The following is a 13,237-nucleotide window of genomic DNA, read 5'->3' as shown; positions in this document are numbered from 1 at the left end:
CTCAAGCACCAGATTGGAACTGCAGAGACATCCAGACTCATTTAACTGAACAACCTGAACATCTACTACATTCTCAGTAGATTCTTTCCACCCTGAGACAGTTGTTAGACTATCCTGTACATCAGTCTAATAAATCACACACACACACACATACACACACACACACACACACGCACACACACACACACGCACACACACACACACACACACACACACTAGTTCTTGAAGACTACACAAGCAAAGAAGCGAATCATTCCTCAAAGTAAAGTAAGATGCTATACCATAAAAGAAATACAGGTTCCTGGCCAGACACAATTCCACCCTGATCTAAATTCTCAACCATTTGAGCAAGGCAGTGTGCAGTGTGTAACAGATGCCTCACAATTCAGGCTCCCTAACCTCACCATACTTAGGACTATCTGGAGTCACCCTAGTATTCAAATCCTACCTCAGTTGGCAGCTGATTGTTTAACTTTAATACTGCCTACCTGCACCCCTCCCAAAATACACTTTTCAGTGGAATCCCTTCAAAGACTAAGCCAACACAAACTAAGTTGGCGTCCACTGAAAGAGAGCTTTGGAGAAATTATGCTGACTCCATGAAGAACTGAAGAAATGCAGAACAGCATACTTTGTTGCAGAATTTTTCAGGTGACTGAATAGTTCAAAGTCAAGGAGTTCGGTTGTAACAACCCTAGTCCAACTAAATAGATCACACCATCTATGAAGTACAATTACCAGAATTTCACTGTAATTGGAGGAACCATGGACAGTGCCCAGGCTTACATAAGCTCTTAGCATCTGAAACAGGAAGAAACCTTTGAGATAGTATGTGAAAACTACTAATTTTGTAGGCAAGTAAAATAAATCTTCCTCCAAAGGATATGTTCGATTCTCCCCACCCCCAAGGTTACAGAGAGCTGAAACACAAATGTAAGGATGTTTGTCTGAGTCTAAATGTGTTTGTCTTCTCTGTTTCCCACCTTAGTAGGATGGTGTTTGAGAGAAGAGAAATGGGCAATCCAGGTGACAGATGCTGATTTCCCCCTTCCAAACCTGTGCAAATGTATCTCTGTCTCTCGACTGAAGAGCTAGATTTCCCATCCACACTACAGGGAACATGTCCCGACTCCCCTAGCAATTGTTCTAACTTGCTTTTTATTGCTGTGATTTTAAAAATAATTGACTAAAAGCAACTTGGGAAGAAAAGGATTTAGTTGGCTTATAGGTCTATCACATAGTAGAGTCAAACAGAAACTCAGGGCAAGAACCTGGAGGCAAGAACTGAAGCAGAGAACATAGAGGATCATTGCTCATTGGCTTGCTTCCCATGGCTTGTTTGACGGCTGGTCCTCATATGGCATGTCCTCATATAACACAGGACCACCTGCCCAGAGGTGTCACAATCCATCATGAGCTTAGCCCTCCCTCATCAATCATTAGTTAAGAAACTGCCCCATGGATTTGCCTATAGGCCAGTCTGAGGAAGGAATTTTCTCAGTTAAAGTTCTGTCTTCCCAGATGATCCCAGTTAGCATCGAGTTGAGAAAAACTAACCACCGTAGCAATCATCATTAATCATCACAAGAGAGCATGAATAAAGGCTGAAAATTTTACTTAAAGAATTATTTCAATACTCATCCCAAGAGATGATGAGGCCTGGGCTAGGTGGGAAAGTTGGTTGAGAGCAAGCGGATATTGACTGTTTTGAAGGCAGTTGATATTACATGAGCAAGTCCTTAGTATAGAGGTGTGAAAGGAAACAGAATCAGAGAGAGAGAGAGAGAGAGAGAGAGAGAGAGAGAGAGAGAGAGAGAGAGAGAGAGAACACACAGAGGTTGGAAGCCTGAGTTCTCAAGCTCTCCATACTTGGAGTTAGACACTTGGGGACAAAGTTACAACTGAGCATGAAAAGAAACAGCTAGTGAACAATAGATCGGAGAGAAGGGAGAACAGGAAACCAGAAACAGGAAGTGACCAGATGTCGGAAATCAAGTTTGAAGGTTAGCACTGGGGATGACCATCGGGCCACAGGTAACTCGAACAGAAGCCAGTGGAATGACAGAGAACACCACACAATGATGGGGAACTACTGAATTCTCAGTTCCGTTTTTTAAAAATTAGTTATTGTTAGTTTTAAAATTGTATTATTTTTGTGTGTGTGAATGTTTTGCTGGCATGAATACACCATGAGCGTGTAGTATCATGTAGTACCATGGTTGCATGTTGCCATGTGGGCTAGAGATAGAACCCAGCTCCCAAGAGCAGGCAATGATATTAACCTCTGTGCCATTTCTCTAGCCCCTAGGTCCACTTTTAAAACTCCCAAGACAGAACCTGGTTAACCTGGTCCAGACCAAGTATTCATCTGTGGATGAAACAGTTATGGTCTTGGGAAAGGGTCACATGATGAGTTAGAGACAGACCCAACATCAGTGTGGGATCTCCAAAGGCCATGTGAGAACATGGGTACTGCCAAGTAGATCCATGTGGGTGGAGAAGGAAGACAGTTCTGGGAGAGAGTGAAGCCATTCTCAGAGCTGCGTGTGGAAAGGCAGCAGTTTTCGTGAGGTGAGGCATGATCTTCCCTATGTTGGGCCTTCAATTTAATCTTCAGTTTTAAGGTAGGAAGCAAAAGTTTTACAGGACTGGTGTCAGGTTAGATAAATAAGAGAACATGGCCAGTGTACTCTGCTTGCTCTGACTTCAATTAGGAGGACAATGAGTTACTATGAGAAGCATAAAGGTTCCTAGCATATTTCCAAGATGGCAGCCCACACACGCATGGTCCTTCTCCAACACTGCTTCGTGCTCCATGAGGAAGCTGCAGACATGTGTACGAAAACAAGTAGAGCTGGATGTCCTGCCTAGTGCAAGAACAATATGGCTTCCCTCTGAGCTTATATCTCCGAAGTGCTAGAAAGCTCACCCTTAGTGTTTTTCAAAACATAGCAGGAAAATATAGCCCAGGAGGAGCTCAAAAGCACAGCTGAATGAGGCTCTAAAGCACAATAAAAATTATTGCCAAGGAGGGAGAGGAACAGGGCAAATGAAAAGCCTCCTGCGATTTTTTTTCTTCTTCTTCTGATACCTCCACACCATGGGGATTTGTCCTTAGTGCCTCATTCTGCTTCTGATAAAGTATCACATCCAACGTGTTTTTAAATAAAAAGAGACCTTAAGGATCCACAGGCTCAAATGAGTCCAATTACTCACAGGCTGCATGTTACATTCTTAAGGAGGCTTATTATTAATTCTTTGGTACAAATGAGTTCCATTTGAAGAAAATCCTGAGGGAATTTTATCCCTGCCTGCACAGCATTGGGACTATTTAAGAACAAGAGGGCCAGTGTGTCTGGAGTAGGAGATGCCCTGTCTTATGGTACTGCAAGAGAATATCTAATGAGTCTTGGGACATAATTATGCCACTCTTTTTCTTTCTTTGATACTTTTCAGATATAACTTAAATTAACTTATAAAGTTGTATGTATTCGTCATGTATATTATAGTTTAAAGTATGTATGCATCATGGAATGGTTACACCTAATGAACGTATTTCCTCCCAGGTACCATTTATTTTTAAAAAAAATATCTAGACTCTTAGCACTTTTTAGGGCTACAATATATTGTAATTATCTACAGCCGCAATGCCACAGGTCTCCTGATCTTAATGGTATTTATTTCTCCTCCCCTCCTGTTAGCTTTGCCTTTCAAATGGCCACACAAATTATGATTTTGAAGGTTTGGCACCTTCGTGTATGTTTAGCTGGTATCAAGCTAGACTTTATTCTTACTTGTATTTACTTTATAATCATGATTACTTGTATCTGAGTCTTCTATAATTCTGAAATGAAGATAATGAGTCCCCAGGATGTTTCTCTTTTGAGTATAAATCCTTGCACAAGAGCTTCATCTTACATTGCAGTGCTTTAGAACAATTTGCTGCTATGCCTCACTCTATCATGTGGCTGGGGAGCTCAGTATTCCCTTTGTGCCCTTGGCAATGGAAGAAGCAATTATATTTACTAGAAGGTGGTATGTATTTCTGTCTTTCCCAGCATCCTAAGACTGAGTAAAGCTATAGTTTCAGGACCAAACTATAAATGAAGATAGCTTGGAACTTAAAATTGGCTCCTTGATCCCCAAGAAACCAAAGGGAAGATAGCTGTTAGAAATCTCTGACTTTAAAGGATGAAAAACTTACATAGTGGCTTTGAGCTATGAAATTAGAGATTTGACTTGCTCCGGCATAGCTTAGTGAGTCTTGACCCGAGCGTCCTGTGTCCTCCTAATTAATTTCTTTCTGATATGTTAGACAGAGGGGCTATTTATCTCCACAATAGAGAAATCCTAAATTCATACAACATCGTTACAAGAACCATCCTTCTACTGGTTTCCTTGTTATTTGTATCCGTCACCCTCTCCGACCTAACCTTCAGGATTCTGCTGATGCAATCGCCAGGCGGCTCACGATGGATCGTTTCCTTCTTCATTATTCACAGACATGAACTTGATTCTTGCCTCCACCTATCGTCTTTATCTTCTTTATCACCTCCCTCTAGCAGCCCATTGACCTCTATTTATCCAGAACAGTCTATGCTTTGAGTTCTGGGGATCTGGCCATCTACTCCTTCTATCTACTTCCTTATTTCTGCAATATCTGACCCATCTCAAATGCTAGCAGAGTTTTTCTTTAGCCATTTAAGTGCCTTGCTATTCTGTTTAAACCTGTTGGCACACATTTCTTTCAGTTTTAACCTCTGTCTACTTGGTTATCTTCTCTATGAAAGCTTTTTGAGAGGAGAAACAAAGTTGCATTTGTCTTTAGACTCCTGGGCTTCACCATCAGTAGCTCAGAGCCTTATCTGGATTTAACAGCTAAAAGGTTTCTGTTGAGTATGGCTTCTATCTAACCGTTAATGAAGTTCTATCAAAACTTCATTAATCCTTCTGGTATGTACAATAGGTTCAGGTCAGTGCACAGAGACAGGTGAGGTATTAAGCAAAGAGAGAGACTGGGCAAAATGTCTGTTAATACTCCAGTTTCCTCACATAATCACTTAACAATGGCAAGCCCCATTTTCCCACCACAGGTTAGGGCTGATTGTATTCAACTTTCAGAATTTTAGGCACAGGGTATTGTGGGTACCAAGGGCAAACCCATCAACTCCCCCCATCAACTCAGAGATCAAGAAACTGAACTCTCGGTGTGATGGAAGACTCGTTTCGTGGTGAATCTGTAATTTTATTTGTTGCAGGATTTCTACAACGTTCAATCCCTGGAACCCATATGGAAAAGCTGAAGGCAGTGACACACATCTACAAGTACAGCACTCCTGTGGCGAGGATGGAGAGACAGAAAGGAGACAGAACTGCGGAGAAGCTGATAGAGCAGCTAACACGAAGAATTAGAACATCAGAAAAAGAAGGTTTTGCCCAAACAAGGTAGAAGACAAGAACTGACTCCTTAAAGCTATGTGTCCTGACTTCCACACACATGCGGTAGCACAAGCATGCCTATACATATGTGAGCATGCGTGCACCCATGTGCATGCATGTGCACACACGGACAACAATAAAAAGGTGGCTATTGGCTCTTCCCTATTTCAGAGACAGCTGCAGTGCCAGCCGCACCTCTGAGACATGAAGGTCAAGTTCAGAGTGAACAGGTTGGGTGGTATTGGGTGCCTAGTCACTAGGGATGTCTTCAACTTGGGCAGAGTGGGTACTGTTCTCATTAAGGATCCATTCGTTGACTTCGGGTACACGTCATACATGTTTCAGTATGATTCTATTCATAGAAATGTCTGCCACACAGAGAAACAGAAAATTTGTCACTAACAGGAAAGCTACCTCAATCTTGCAGGAGTGCGATCTCGTCAACATCAAATGGGGAGCTGCTGCTATTGAGTGTGCTTTAAGTCACCATCTCTGCATCTTCTGCTGAGGCCCCCATGTTTGTAATGAATGTGAACCATGAGACGTATAACTACTCATGCAAGATTGTTAGCAATCCTCCTGCACCACCTACTGCTTAGGCCCCTGGCCAACATCATCCATAACGAGTTTGGCATCATGGAGGGACTCACGAGCAGGGTCTATGTCCCTGCCATCACTCAGAGGACTGAAGATAGGTAACAATTCTAGGAAACTGTGGAGGAATGGCCATGGGACTACCTAGAGCATCATCGCTGAATCCACTGGTGCTTCCAAGGCTGTGGGCAAAGTCATCCCAGAGCCGAACAGGAAGCTCATTGGTGTGATCTTTCGTATTACTACCCCTCACTGCAGTAGATCTGATTTCCCATCTGCAGAAAGCTGACAAATACGATGATACGAAGAAGGTGGTGAAGCCAGGATTGTCCAGCTTTCTTAAATGGCATCCTGAGCTATACAAGCTTGTCTCTTGCAATTTTAACAGTGATGACTTTCACTCTTCTACACTGGATGCCGGGGGCTGTCATTGTCATCAGCAGCCACAGTGAAACTTAATTTGGCTACAGCAAGGGATTGGAGGTCCTTATGGTTACACTGTCCTCCGGAGAGTAGGAAGCCCTGGGTTACACATCCCAGTAAGAACAGGAGAGAGAGAGAGAAGAGCGGTCCTCATCTGCTGGGGAGTCCCTGCTCCAACTTAATCCACCCCAAGGTCCTCTCCTTACAATTTTCATGGCAGACCCCAAGTCAACGTGGCTCTGGCACTGTTCATTTTGGAAGTAAAAAAGACGTGATGATGTTCACACCACAATTAAAGTTTCTTTCCAGAGTGCTCCAAGCCACTTTGATTCATAATTGTTGTTTTCCAAAGCAAGTTATAGGGCCACATTTCCTTCAAAGCAGGAGAAGTATACACCACCGTTCACCCTAAAGACGTGGGAAATATTGCACAGTGGTTGTAGTGACATTGTCCAGGAACAAAAAGGAAGAGAACTTTAAAGACCTGACAGCCCACAGGTCACTTCCATGGCTAGCTCAGCTTTGGCAAACAGTCCCTTCTCTCATTGGAAGGCGATGGCACTGATCACCTTCTATGTTTATAGACTTGGGAATGGAATCTGGCTGTGTGTCTAGGTTGACTGGCTCAACTTGGGTGACTCTATTGGGCTCTTCAGTCTCAAGGAAACACTGGATGGAAATTATCCTAGCCCAATGTGCATATAAAGTTAGCAGGGAGTTCAGATCTGCAACTGAGGACAACCTTATGAGACAACCAGAGTTAGGTTGGTACAGGAGACAAGGACTCATGGGAGTGCTCCATGGAGTTGACTTCAGTGACTAGTGACTGGGAAATCTAGGCTTCATTGGACAGGACACAAAAGAAGTGAACTGTGAAAAATAATGCCAGAGGTAGCTAGGAAAGAAGAACATGAAGCAGGCCAGCCTGCTGACAGAGGGCTGAGCTCGAACAGGCTTGCTGCTTTCTAAGATGTCTGGCCAATAGAAAAATGTATTGGTCTCCTGCAGAAGAATGCTCTCTGTCAGGTCACCTGCTACATAGAAAACTCCATCTCTTTCTTTGAACAGCAGTGTTTAGAGTAAAAAACAGATCTCTAAGAATGAGGTTCAGAAAGGGCAATGAGTGATCGACGAAGAGCACTAGTCAAGGCTACGGTTGAAACAGACATCAGAGTAGGACTCTCAGTCCTACAAGGTAAACGAAACAGGATGTCAGAGAGTGTGAGGAGACAACGAAGGTACATCTGGCTGGTGCTGCTATATTGGGGTTGCTCAGCGACTACTTCCTGGCAGAAACAAGATCCAAACCATCTTAAAAGAAATATAAAGGATGGTGGGATGGCTGAGTGAGTAAAGGTGCTCGCCACCATGCCTGATGACCTGAGTTTGATCTCTGAGACCCACATGATAGAAGGAAAGCATCCTATCCTGTCCTATCCTGTTCCTGTCCCTGTTCCTGTCTCCCTGTCCCCTGTCTCCCTGTCCTCCCTGTTCTCCCTGTCCTCCCTGTCCTCCCTGTCCTCCCTGTTCTCCCTGTCCTCCCTGTCCTCCCTGTCCTCCCTGTTCTCCCTGTCCTCCCTGTCCTCCCTGTCCTCCTTGTTCTCCTTGTCCTCCCTGTCTCCCTGTCCTTGTCTCCCTGTCCCTGTCCCTGTCCCTAAAAGTTCCCTGAACTCTACACACATAATCTGTGGCACATATGTCTGTTTTCTCTCTCCTACACACATACAAAAAGTAATCAAATCTTTACAAAGACATATAGAAGTTATAGCCTAGAGGTTCGTTGTGGGCGTAGGCTATGTTGCAAGCAAGAAGCAAGGATGTCAGATTTGAATGAGTGAGCATGGCTGTGTTGGGTGCAGTTAGACCTTAAGGCAAAGGCCAGGAGAGGGAAAAGGTGAGATGAGAGGGAGGGCAGATCAGAATCATGAAGCATCTTTGATAGCACAATAAAGAATTTGAATATTACTTTTTTTGTCTTAGTCTGCTTGGGCTCATAAGAAACTCAGAATGAATAATTTGTAAACAGCAAAAATCCCCTTCTCGGTTCTGGAGGATAAGAATTTTAGGGTCAAGGTGCTAGCAGATTTGGTGTCTGCTCTCTGCTTTGATGACCACACCTCTAGCTCTATCTTCGTAGGCTGGGAGAGAGACAGGGAAGTTCTGTTGGACACTTTTATGAAGACACTCACTCATAATCTACAGTATTTATGATGTAATCAATTTCCTAAGGGCCTGGCTTCATAGAACGGTGACTTTAATGGGGGGGGGGTGGTTATCCACTGGAATTATAGGAGTTTGACTTTAACGAATTGTGGCAGGCCAGATCTCAGAGCTTATTTTTCTTGTTTGTTCAAGGAAGGTATGAACTGACTTGTAACTGAGATCACAGTGCTAAGAAATCAGATGGAAAAGTGAGGGTAAAACAAGCCTAGCCTTTGGTTACTCACCTATCACAGGCGTTACTTAGCTATCTTTATTACTCTGTCCGATAAGCATAGTAGTTCTAATGCTTTTGTGAACTAAGTCAGTGGCACCTATCATTTTGCGGAAGAGCCTCTGTCTGATGCAGGTTGGTGGAGGGACATAGTAAATTGAAAAAAAAAAATCTGAGCTAACACCATTCACTCCTGTCGTCAATATAGTGATGACATCAGATCAAGATATGTCTCTTCTTTTGACTGTCCTGGCTCCTTCCTTCTTTTCCAGGGCTGGTTCTCTGGGTAACTCACTCACACATCCACAATCTCCAGGGATCAAGTGTCTTTGCCTGTACCTTACAGAGGCTTGGAGGAGGGAACCTCTTCAAGGACTACAAAGTACAGGGACCCCCATCCTGAACTTAGTACAAATGGGAGACAGTAACAATTTTGATTTCTTTGAGCCAAGCCCTGGGATCAGACAGTATAACAATGTCTTGGCTTTGGAAAAAGCAATGGCCTTTCTCAGTTCTGCTCAAGCCAGAACTTGGGACAAAGCTGCTTTCTTAGTAATCACTTGACATATAAGCGCATTATCTCCTTTCCTGGCCCCACCACCACTTCTGGAACTAGCCGGAGACACCCCACCAATTCTCCGACAGTATGTTCTTTATTCTTATAATCCTGCCTCGTTCCCATTTCAGACCTGGCTGTTTGCTTCTCTATCATTGCCCCCTCTTAATAATTGTTTTAATTGGATGGCACCCATTTCCCACAATCCTTTCCTTTGGTCTTAAAAACACTAAGCCTTTGTTGATTTTGTTGTTTTCTTTCTGTGAGTTAATGACTAACATATTATGAGTATGAATATTTGTTTAAGAGAGAGGAACAACTTCTAGTCAAGTTGTAAAAAGTAATTTAATACTTTGACACGCTCCTGCTCTAAGATTTAGGTACAAGGCATAAAACACAGAGAAGAAAAAGTACTAACTTGAAACATAACATGAAACACCTGCAATCGCAGTCTTGTAGGTAACATGGTAACATTTTAGTAATGTTCTTCACTTTCACCTTAAAATGAGACTGAACTGGAAAAAAAAAAAAGACGAACTTCTTTGGACTTTAGAAATGAGCTCATAAGAGGGGTTGCAATTACAGGCCTAGGTGGTTCTGGGTCAGAAAGCATGAAGAAGCTAACACCAATCACAGTAATCTTCCACAGAAATCGAAGGACTGGACACATTTGTTTCTAAAGGCCAGACATTAGAGTGTAGCCCTGTTCCAAACACCACCCTATGGCCTTTTGAAGTACAATGGGCTGTGTTCTAGACCAGGGTAGGAAAAGATGTAGGCGCAACTACAAAACTCCCAGAATGAAGGAAAACAAAGAAAGACAAAAGAGGAAAACAAAACCCACCCAATTAAAAACAAGCCTCCAAATTAGGAACTACAAACTCATAAGTGAATCTAGTGCTGAGACATAAATTGATCAGAAATGAGATCAATTCTTTTTTTTTTTTTTTAAAGATTTTTTATTTATTAAATATAAGTACACCGTCTGTAGCTGTCTTCAGACACACCAGAAGAGGGCATTAGATCTCATTACAGATGGTTGTGAGCCACCACGTGGTTGCTGGGATTTGAACTCAGGACCTCTGGCAGAGCAATCAGTGCTCTTAACCACTGAGCCATCTCTCCAGCCCGAGATCAATTCTTGATGTGTTGTAATGATGAACATAAAGATGATATGGCCACCATAGAACCCTTAGAAGTCTTACGATATGTTACTATTTTTTAGATATAAGATACTCAGGGAGAACAAAAACCACACAGATACTAATAACTTGTTTGCTTTAGCTATGAAGATTATGCTAATTACAAGCAATGAGTAACCAAGTAACAGACCACCAGGCCAAAATCATTTTTGTAAGGAGGGCTCCATGAGCCAAAGGGTTTGTAAGAGGATGGCAGCGTGAATTATTATTACTTTGCCTTGACCCCTGCTCTTAATGAATTGTGTTATTTTAGTCTATCAGAGTCTTTATGTTGTATATACTTAAGGTATTCAAGGAGAAAAAAGAAAGGCATACATCTATCATAAAGAACTGTAAAGCAGAAATAACAAAATCTAAAATGAAAAGTAATGAATAAGAAAGCTTGGAAACAGGAAAAAAATAGTCCCTGAAAAGTGAAATTTCACCCTTGCAAGGCTAACTAATGAACTGGACAGTTCTGGTGAAATGTACTCAGAGCACAGCACAGAGGGACAAAGGGCTAAGGACATCTAAGAGACGATAAGTCTCAGAGAAAGGCCATTTGACTTTAGATACATTCTGACAGTATGTAGTCATTCTTAAAAACAATGTTATATTTGATGAAAATCTACATATGTAGTAGGATTATGCAAAACATGCAAAAGAATAATAAACACCAGATTCAAGAAAAGCTTTTCCTGAAGTAGGCAGGGGCTGGGGGAAGGGGTGAAAACCAAATCACATTGCCACCAGCACACAATTCCTTAACCTCTTGCTGCCCTCCTTAGAAAACTATTTCTGAGGCAGGCAGGCTTCTCTGGGACACACAGAATGCAGCCTGTTTGTTACCTGGCCCTTTCATTGCACGTCATTGACACCATGTGTTATCTATAGCTGCATTCTTCCCCAAATATTATGTAGCTAAAGAAAATGTAACAAAATGTTAAGATTTATTGGCAGGATGGGTAACAGCCTCCATTTTGGTCTCTTTATTGTATCTCTTTGTCAAATGGAAACATTTCATTTGTAAGTCAATTTATGAAGTTAAAAGTAATCAGAAGCCAGGTACTTAGCATAAGCCTTTCAAGCTCTTTTTCTGGATTGAATTTCTTGGAATCATTTTCTAACACTTCTTACATATTCAAGTCTCCAAATCCTCTCTGGAGTCTAGTTGCCTCATCGGTGTAGTAGCTGTAATCTGGCGAGGTAGAGTAAAATGACAGCCATGATTCCACCCCACCCCACCCCTGGCCAGCCCTGCCTTGTTGCAGGTATATCCAATTAAACATGACAGCTATGCAGGTGCTAAATCAGCTTCACAGGACCAAGGAACCTGTGAGAGTGACAATGGTGGCTGCATTCAGTAAGGCAAAAGGAAATGGCTGTGGGAGAAGGCAAGACTTGCCCAGCATCCCTCCTCCAACTATCAGTACAGCACTTTGTTCTGCTTGAAGGAAGAGGAAAAGAGTTAAGTTTAGATCTCATCTTAAAGTGATGTGTTGGGTGAACTACAGTGAAACTCCATGCTAGGCAAAGCCCCATGCTACTGCCAGGCCAATGTCTGTGTGCTGAGCAGCTGTAGCCACAGAAGCTAAATTAGACCAGATGGCAAATAGCTTCCACCACACTTCTACCCAGTTGCAGGATTTTGCCTTCTGATAAAGGCACGGTACCCAGTGTAGGCTTTTGTCTTGGAGCCCAGTGCCAGACCAGTATACCTTGGAGGTTCAGTATATTTGCCAGACCAGAGACAAGACTTCCAAACCAACTCTGCTGTATCTAAAGATCTGTGTACTGGTGTGACAAACTCAAGGTTTAGCCTACATTCTGTCTAGCTTTGAGTGTGTCAGAGGCAAACCTGTCCCTCTCTTAAGATGATACAGGACTCCATGGCTGTGAGATTCAAATTTACCCAGCTTAATCAGCCTTAGTAACGGACTGTCTTCACCAGCCATGCACTAACCTTAAATAGGTTATCTGTCACCAGCCCAGTCCATATAGGTAGTGTTCCAGATCTTTCTGGGAATTAGGCAAAGACCTGCTTCCTATTAGCAAAGACTCACATTTTTACCTATTGGTTTTGACAAGCTATTGGCTTAGGGTATAGCATATCTTTAGCATCTGCCACGATAACATAAAGTCCCGGGGCTGCTATATCCACAGTAACTGGTTTGGCTTGGGCAGAATTCTTTAGTTTTTAATAATAGGAACATGCAGACCTACCCTGGCCCTGAGACAGACTTTTGGTACTAGACCACTTCTATGTTCTTTCTTGTTTGCTTTGAATAATACTCCAAAGGTATAGTTTGGGAAAGACCTGGTCTTGGATTGCCTTCCAGTATTGAAATTGTGACATCAAATAGTGACATATTCCAGCAGCAGGATTCCAGCAACTGTGGACCTGGGTAATAGCCAATGCTGAGACAGTGTAACTATAGGTTAAAAAAAAAATGAAGAGGCTGCTTAGAATTTCTGGAAAGGCAGGAACAAAACAAAAAAGATTAAGAGGAGAAGAATGAATATCAATTCCTCAACATTCAAGCAATATCAAAAGCCACAAGCACCAAGAACTCTCAGAAATACTACATTCCCTAATAAGGAGTTTGAAAA

Source organism: Rattus rattus, chromosome 2, assembly GCF_011064425.1.
Source record: "Rattus rattus isolate New Zealand chromosome 2, Rrattus_CSIRO_v1, whole genome shotgun sequence".
Classification (NCBI taxonomy): domain Eukaryota; kingdom Metazoa; phylum Chordata; class Mammalia; order Rodentia; family Muridae; genus Rattus; species Rattus rattus.
The sequence above is the reverse complement of the archived record's forward strand: the minus strand, read 5'-3'. Positions refer to the sequence as shown.